The sequence below is a fragment of the Mustela nivalis genome (genome assembly GCF_964662115.1).
Source record: "Mustela nivalis genome assembly, chromosome: 3".
Lineage (NCBI taxonomy): Eukaryota > Metazoa > Chordata > Mammalia > Carnivora > Mustelidae > Mustela > Mustela nivalis.
The window spans coordinates 12,320,768-12,329,828 of NC_139022.1; the positions used below are offsets into that span (position 1 = coordinate 12,320,768).

Genomic DNA, 9,061 nt, shown 5'->3' on the forward strand with positions numbered 1-9,061 from the left:
CCAACAAGCTGACACCTAAGATATATGAAGAATATACTCAATATGATTAACTATGATTAGCTAAGGTCATGAGGGGTTATGGGATTTCTTAAAATTTTATCATTTTTCCCTAAAATGTACATATATTACTTATTAATAGAAAAAATACACAATCACACTTCTTAAAAATAAAGGTGAGTTTTCAACTCTAAAACTGAGTACCAGGGGCACCTGGGTGGTTCAGTGGGTTAAAGCCTCTGCCTTCGGCTCAGGTCATGATCTCAGGGTCCTGGGATCGAGCCCCACATCGGGCTCTCTGCTCAGCAGGGAGTCTGCTTCCTCGTTCCTCTCTCTGCCTGCCTCTCTGCCTACTTGTGATCTCTATCTGTCAAATAAAATAAATAAAATCTTTAAATAAATAAAATAAAACTGAGTACCAGACCCCACACAACTCCCAGATTCCCCATGGATTCAGAGCCCTGCTGCCTGCAGAAGTGCTCTATCGATGCTCATCACAGTGGCTGAGACAGATTAAATAAAGAGATAACATTGCAGATTTCCTGTCTCTTATCCGACTGTGCAGATTGGTTACACAAATCCAAATCCATACATGCATTAGATCTCACTGAACTGCATACGCCCTGAGAAAAAGACCCTGTAAAGCAATTCCCTGTAAAAATACAAAAGTATTTCTGACAGCAAAAGTTTTCAGATGCTGTAAAGAAAAAAAAAAACTAAAAAGGCATGACCTTCCCTGATTAATCAAGTCTCCCTCCAGAGAAGGCTACCACTTCCCCAGGTAATCTCATCGCCTCAGACAAAACCCTGTTTCGCAGGGAGGTGATCGCAGCACTCTCGGAGTACTCGCAAAGGTTTGGCGTGATTATGAAACGGAACACTATGACCGGGGCCCGCTGGTTGTGGTCACCGTCATGCCCACAGCCTGAACACCACCTCCCTCCAGGAAGCTCCCTTCTCTGAATTCTGTGTGGTAGGGGCACGTGGCTAACTATTAGGGAGCACTGAATAAGGCGTACCCTGTCGCTTGCCCAGATGCCCAGCTCCTCCCAAAGCCACCGAATGCCATACAGAGCTAAAGCTGGGAGCAGTGGCTCACCGTGGACACCAATGATGAGGGCTCAGGTACCTCAGCTCACAAACCCATTACAAGCATATACATTTAACTCTAGCTTTAAGATGTTTCTCCTGTTACTTCTCAGTCAAAAAATACTTTAAGCCGAGTAAACCAACAACAAACCCTAAGATAAAACATTTAACCGTGTTAATTTCCTAAGGCCTACGGTCGTCTTCAGCTTCTCAAGGTCACACCTCCCTGCTGAATGATTACCGAGGGTTGCTGACACGGTACACAGAAAAAAAAAAAAACAAAAAACAAAAAAAAACTCTTAGGATGTCCAGCCTCTAAGAGAAAAAGCAAACAGCTCAGAATGCAGCCAGCCACGGCAAAGGGACCACCGACAAAGCCAAACACAGAGGGGCCCCTGAGCATCTGGGAATCTGCCTGTTCCTTTGCCTCCTCAGAGGAAATGAGTCACAAGACTGCTCAGAATGGGAAATGAGAAGGGCAGAAGCCCGGAAACCAGCGCGTCCTGAATTTCGTGCTGCTTCCAAGGAGTGAGCCCACCTGCTGTGCTGCTGTGTCAGTTATTTACACAGTGGGCAGGTGAGGCTGACAGCTTGAAGGGGTTATTTTAGAGGGAGAGCTGTAAGTCTGATCAGGAGAAGGTTCTGGACCCTGGGGTCCCAGCACGCATCTCCAGCTTCCAAGCTGACCCTCCCTTCAGACAGGGTTTAAGAGGCAGCAGGGCAAGCATGGTCTTTGTATTTAAATCACCTCAAGGGGGCCCATATCTCCAGGCACAACCAGAAGCCAGGGAGGAGAGGGAAGGGGGAGAGGGAGAGGGTACCTCCACTCCTATCTGCTGGCTGCACTTCTGGAGCGCCTGATCCAGGAAGCTAAAATGTGTGGACAGAACAGAAGGAAGAATCTGGGAAGACTGGAAGACTAGAAGAGTTGTTCATTGACTAGTCTCAACCTGAACCACAGAAACACCTCTGCCTCCCTGCCCTCCTCCCCTCGGCTGGGCACCAGGTGCCTCCCTACTGCACTCCAGATGCAGATCCAAGCTCAGGGGTGCCCAGTGCCGATGCCTCTCTCCGGCGCAGGGACTCTAGGGCATCAGCGGGACTCCTAGACAGCACCTGTGATCTCTAATTTAAAACCAAAACCAAAATCCCCAACCAGCCCAATCCAGCACAAGCAATACATATTTATGTGTAAGACACCTATGCACACATACACATTCACTTATCTACACACACACACACACACACACACACACACACATATGCTTTTGCAGCAGAAGGCAGGCATGAAACCTGTTCCCTAAGTCCTTTGCTTTCCTCATCTACTTCTAGCAGCAACAGCCATTTCTGCTACGGATTTTCCTATTCGAGGGTTGATCACAGATCCAAATGCCACCATCCTGTTTGCCACCCTTTCCTACCCCACCGGCCCGCTGACGTCTGTCAGTGAACCAGGGAACAAAGATGGAAGACAGGCCCAAGCTGCCTTCCTAAAGTGGGGTTATATTTGACACTCTAATAAACCTCAGAGCCTGAGCCTCTCTGCTCTCAGACTGGCCAGGGTGCAGCTCTCACTCTTACCAAACCCGTCCATCTCTCCTCCCCCCACCACGGGGCACAAGGGTTTTCTCGGGGCCCGGCATCTATTTCCAGGCCCCATAAATCATATCCCATTGTTCCAGGCCATCTGAACTCATGCTTAATAAACCATCCACCTCACCCTTCCGCCACCACCCCGAATTTCCCACAGGGAAAGACTGTTTCAAGAAGAAAAGGAAATTCTTCATTAGGGCTGGATTTTAAAAGCAAGCTTCCACAAAAAACCAGAAAACAAAATTGGGTATAAATACCATCCAATAACCACTAAATGTCTTTGGTTAAAGCACCTGCCTGCCTGTGATTCTCAGGTCCAGATGTGAGCTCAGTGCACATCCAAAGGAAGCAGAATTTGAACCTGATGCTAAATGACAAATGATCCTGAACTTCATGACCATTTAAGTGCCACAGTGGCTAGACTAAATTGCTCTGATGCAGAATTTCTCCCAAGTATAGGTTACTGAGAAACATAATATTGCTTGAAAATGTATTTAGGTGCGCTCATCCTTCTCAGACCAACACTCATGGGCTCTTAGTCATAACCAGGCTTAAGCTAACACGATTCCCCTATTTTCCCCAGAGAGGGAGGGAAACAAGAGGACATGTCTCTCATGTTCCAAGATCAAAAACTGGATCACAGCACTCACAGCATCAAGTCTGCCAAACTAGAGCTCTGGGTATGTACAATTCTTAAAGAGCTAATTGAATGGAAAACAGCCATCTGGGGCTGGAAACCCTTATGACATTCTGGGAAATGTATGGGCTTTAAAAGGATTATGCAGGGTGATGTGACTTTCAAAATTCCCAAACTCTGAACTGAAGCCTAAATGAGAATATGTTAAATTCACCCATTCCAAAACACAGCACAGTTGACTTGGACCCTAGAGGCCAGCTGTAGCTCAGGGTGTCCACACTGCAGCCTGTCTGTGGGAGGTCTGCAGACCACTCCCTGCTGAGAGAGTCCAGCCAACCCAATCAGCCTACCAGCAGGCTGTGGCACAAGGTCCAGATCCTAGCCCAGGCACCAGCCAGGGTTCCCTTTGGCCTGCCCTCTTATGGTTGAACAACAATCATGGAGAGCCACAGGGAGAGCGGCATTGGGTCCAGTATGGCCACTCCCTGGTCCTCCACAACACTGGCTGCACACTCTTCAACACAAGAAAATGGTGTGCAGAAACAAGGGCCTGCCACAGTAGGCTGTCAAGCAAGGAACAGAAAGCATCAGGGGACAGGTGGGACTGCTGGCTGGTCTCCACCTCTCCCAGAGGGCAGAGGCCGCAGAGCTTCTGCAGGCTAAGCAGAGACGTGTCAGAATTACCTTCCCAAAAAGTAGGCAGTAAAGGAGGATTTCAAGCAGCCACAACCACCAGCAGGCCTGCGACCTCCAGATATCAGTGGCTTGACCATGACCGTGTCAGTAAGCAGAACACACAAGTGCCTTCTGGAGCGAGAGAAGACAGCTTAACACTGATAACTGGTCCTCTCACTCTTCTCTGCTCTCAGCAAGTGATCCTGAAAGGGATGGACAAAGTTGGTCAGATTCACTGGAGAAAACACGAGCCAGTGAAGACGTCCCGGCTCGCACTAGGCCTCCCTCCAAAGGCTGGCTGCCCCACCCCTGGCACCTGGGTAACGCTGCTCCGGGGCCATCCACACAAAACGATTTACGTACCCCCCACCCGCAACAAACACACACAGACACAGACACACAGACACACAGACACACACACACACACACACACACACAAGCTGCATCGGGCTTTAGGAACCTAACTCAAACGCACCCCTAACAACAACCCCACAGGTGTGACTGGGTTGGACACTCCCAGCAAGGGAGGGAAGGCCCCCCCCCTTGGGTCCTTGCCAGCGGCAGGGTGCCACCTGGGCCTCCGCGGGGAAGTCGGAGCGGCCCCCACCAACCACCACCACGCGACCAGATTGATTCTCGAACTTCAAATCCCCGCTGCCAGGGCCCCATCTGTGTGCTGACCCAAAAGCCGCCCTCAAGCAGCCGGCCCCTGGAGCGTCTGGAGTTCTCCCAGCCCCGCGCTCACGCCTCCCCAGGCCGCCCCAGCCCCCGCGGGCCGCGCCTTACCGCCAGTGTCCACGAAGCGCGGGGGCGGGCGGTCCCGCAGCGTGGCACTCCAACCCGCGCTGGCCTCGTTCTCGTGGGACTCCTGCCCTTCGGGGGCGTCGGGAGGCAGCGGGGCGGCCGGGGCGCTCGTGTTCCGCGTCCGAGGAGGCGGCGGACGTGCTGTAGAAGGCGTTCCCCGCCGCTGTCCGGGCCGGACTCGCCGAACACTTCGTCCCAGATGTGCAGGCTCTCTTGGCCCGCGAGGGCCGCCTAGAGCAGCGCCGGCGCCCTCCTCCGCGCGCTCCCGCCGACCTGGGCCATGGCCCCGGCCGCCGCCCGCGCGCCCGCCCCCCAGAGCGCCTCCCAGCCGCACGCGCCGGGCACCGGGCCCGCGCCGCGGCCCGCCGCCCCCCACCAGCGCAGCCCGCAGCACAGCGCCTGCCGCCCCACGCCCGGCCGGCCCGCCATCTTGGCCGCCTCGGGCCCAGCGCCCGAGGAAGCGCCCTCGGAGCTCGGGCGCCGCAGGCTGCAGGCCGCGGAGGGACGCAGGGCGCGAGGGCGGGAGGCAGGGGCTGCGGCCGTGCCCAGGTGCCGCGGCTACCGCCGCCGCTGCATCTCCTCGGCGCCCGCTGCGTCCCCGCGCGCCCTCCCGCCACACCCCGCGCTCCCTGGCCGACCTTCCCAGGCGCGAGCGGCCAGAGACGGACCCGCCTCCTCGCACCTGCGGCCCGCCCGCCGGCCAATGGGGAGCAGGCCGGGGCGGGGCCCGCGCGGGGCACGCCCCACACCCCTCGGCCGAGCGGGGCTAGGAGAGCAGCTGCGGCGGCGGTGGCGGCAGGGGGGAGGGCGGCCGGTGGCTTCCTCGCCTGAGGGACGTGTGGCCCGGGTCGGCCACCCGCAGGCCCCGCGCGGCCCCGCAGGGGGAAGGGAGGAACCCAGTGGGTGTCGGGGGTTGGGGGGGACGCAGCCGGTCTTCCCGCCGCCCCAGCCGGCTCACGGAGCGTGAAGCCCGCGCTCTCGGTCCCCTAACGCAGTCGGCGCCGGCGGCGGCGGGGAGCTGTCCGCCCTGGTGGTTCTGAACCAGGCGCTGCGGAAATTCCAGGTAGGCGCTGGGCCTGAGGGTCACGATTCCCGTGGCTGCTGTGGCTGCTGCTGCTTCGGTGCTCCACAGCCGGCTGTACCTTGAGCTCTTGCAAGCACAAGGGCTATCTGGCTTCCGGGAGCCTTGCTCTAATAAGGAGCCCTCCTCGCTGGTTCATTCCTGGGGTCAGGTGGTGACTCAGTGTCGCTTCAATACCCCTGTAATTTGAGGGGGTCAACATCCGATCTTAGTCATTCCTTCCGTCTTTGACCTTTGACATCTTTAAAATCAAAATATTCATTACCTTCCAAATATTAATTACTCTAACACCACCACTGCAACATCTTCACCCATACATTTGACACACTTGTCTGTTAAAGTACGGCACAATCACCCAGGCTTCAGTGTTCTGATAAACAATAGATCAGAAAGGTTTCATCCATCCCTCTGCCTTGGCCAGGAGTGCGTGGCACTCATTCCATTGATGACGATACACGTGATCAGGCGTTTCTTGCTCCTCTCTCCCTCCCACACTAATGCAATAAGTCACAATGATGGTAATTGGGCCATAAAGTCACTTGCACTCTGAAATAAAATAAAGCCACAGAGATGTGAAGGGCTTGCAAATCCTACTGTATATTAACTAATTAAGGATTACACGAAAGGGAAAGGCATATTGCTATTTCATGCATAAAGGATGCAGATGCATAAAGGGTGAAGATGTTGGTACCACCAGCTAAGGTCGTTCTAACAGCAGGTGAGCAGCTTCTGCTCTCGCCCTCCCCTCGCAAGCCCCTGTTTCCTCCTCCCAAACCAGAGTCTCTGTACCAGCATGAATTCCTGATCATCACTGAAAGATGATATATAAAAAGGAAAGGATTCACATGACATTGCTTTGTATATGAATTGGCTGATATACGTGAAATTGTTTGCAAAGCATTTCAACTCCGTTGGAAGAATTGTGTCACAGAGAAGAACTGGTTTCCAGCACTTCTCTAGACTGTGTTAACCAGGGAAAGATTCTGAAGAGAGTTCATACAGGTAATCAGACTTAAAAAGGTCATTGACACATAGATTAAAGACGAAAAGTAAGATTGCGTAGCTCAAGTTCAAATTCTGCAATTAGGAATTCTGTAATACTCCTGTAAAATTTAATGACATATATTTTAAAAAATAATTGAAAGGGATCAAAACACTAAAATACATAGGCAAGAACTCCTTCTCTTCTACAGGCAGCCAATGAAAAGTCAGCAGCTAAAGTGTGTATTTTAAAAACAGTGGCTTGCTTTGCTACCCAGAGGAAGCAGGAAGTAGAGTAGTAACAGTTACAAGGATGGAATCAGTCTTCCATTGTGCCAAATCTGCATTTGTATGGTGCTAATCCCAAAGAAACCTTAGAGTCTTTGTGCTTATGAGCTCTCAAGTGCTTGTAGCTCACAGAGCATGCAACACTGGGAGAGGATTATATGGTCACAAAAGAAACAGACTGGGAAATCAAATTGTTATCCAAACCCTGGCCCAACAAAAATGAGATGGCTATGTCCATTTAGAATCAAGGTTTTAGCAACCAAGTGCTACTTTGTTTAAACAAATGTTTCCGACCAAGAACAGTAAAAATACTTCAGCCTTTAAAAACAGGTGGCTGGGGGCGCCTGGGTGGCTCAGTGGGTTAAGCTGCTGCCTTCGGCTCAGGTCATGATCTCAGAGTCCTGGGATCTAGTCCCGCATCGGGCTCTCTGCTCAGCAGAGAGCCCGCTTTCCTCTCTCTCTCTCTCTGCCTGCCTCTCCATCTACTTGTGATTTCTCTCTGTCAAATAAATAAATAAAATCTTAAAAAAAAAAAAAACCAGGTGGCTGATTCTCCTTGTGAAAGGAGGGGAGAAAGGGAAGAAAACAACTGGAAAACAAAAACCAAAAAACTTTACCATCTGCTTGGCAACCTCCTACTCGATGCTATGATTATGGTTCTACATCATTAAGTTTTACAAGTAATGTTTTCTGGGAGGATAATTATAGAACCAGCATTATACTGAGATCTTTTAACTTTGAGTCATTTAAACACATCTTCCAAATAATACAACTTTGTAATATAATTAATTTTAAGATTAATATTGAGCTTTTGGTTCATAGTCTGCACAAAAGGCTCCAGGGTAGTAAGAACAACCCATTTCTGTAGTAGATTCCTTAGGCTTTGTTAAGCCAGAGAGGTTCATGCTCTTGTGAAACTGGGGATAATAGCCATATTTCATTGAGTCTTGGCCTCCTTTCCTGGTATAGTTTAATAAGAAACAAAAAAATGCTACCATTCAAACTATGATACAATGTTTTCTTTTCATTAATATTTTAATTTAAATGTATTCAAAAAGCTCTTTGGTAAGTATTTAGACAGATTTTTATTACATATGGCCTTAATGCATACATAAAATAAAAGTTAAAATTTTTAGTTAACGTTTTTCCAAACCTCACATTAAGAATCTCACTACTTTTATTTACTTTCTAACTGAGAGATTTCAGTGCCCAGATTTTTCTCACAGTATGTTCCTCTGAGCCACCCAGAGCTTTTGTCATGCTGCACTTAAAAAATTATTATTAGACATATAGCTGACATTCAATGTTAAATTAGTTTCAGGTGTACAACATAGTAATTTGACAATTCTATACATTACTCAGTGATCACCACAGTAAATATATCATCACGTCACCATATAAACTTATTATAATATCATTGGCTGTATTCCCAATGCTGTACTTTTCATCTCCAGATGAGAACAGGAAATTATTTTATTTATTTTATAACAGGAAATTTGTACCTCTTAATCCCCTTCACCTATTTCACCCATCCCCCATCCACCTTCCCTCCCATAACCACCAGTTTGTTCTTTGTATTTAAGAGTCTATTTTTGTTTTGTTTTGTTTTTTTGTCTGTTCACTTGTTTCTTTTTTTATATTCCATATAGATGTGAAATTACAGGGGCCCCTGGGTGGCTTAGTGGGTTAAAGCCTCTGCCTTTGGCTCAGGTCATGATACCATGTTCCTGGAATCGAGCCCCGAGTCGGGCTCTCTGCTCGGTGGGGACCCTGCTTCACCTGCCTCTCTGCCTGTCTCTCTGCCTACTTGTGATCTCTCTCTCTTTCAAATAAATAAATAAAATCTTAAAAAGAAAAAAAAAAGGAAGTGAAATCATATGGTATTTGCCTTTCTCGGTCTGACTTATTTCTCTTAA

General features: G+C 49.8%; 1 long non-coding RNA gene across 1 annotated transcript in view; it reads right to left on the minus strand.

The window, feature by feature from the left end:
• The window catches only part of LOC309860876, a 28,886-nt gene extending 24,850 nt beyond the window's left edge, over positions 1 to 4,036 (minus strand). The window contains exon 1 of the long non-coding RNA XR_014309683.1: positions 4,001 to 4,036. This is a non-coding gene — a long non-coding RNA (uncharacterized lncRNA). The remainder of the gene's footprint in view (positions 1 to 4,000) is intronic.
• Between the last annotated feature and the right edge of the window lie 5,025 nt (positions 4,037 to 9,061).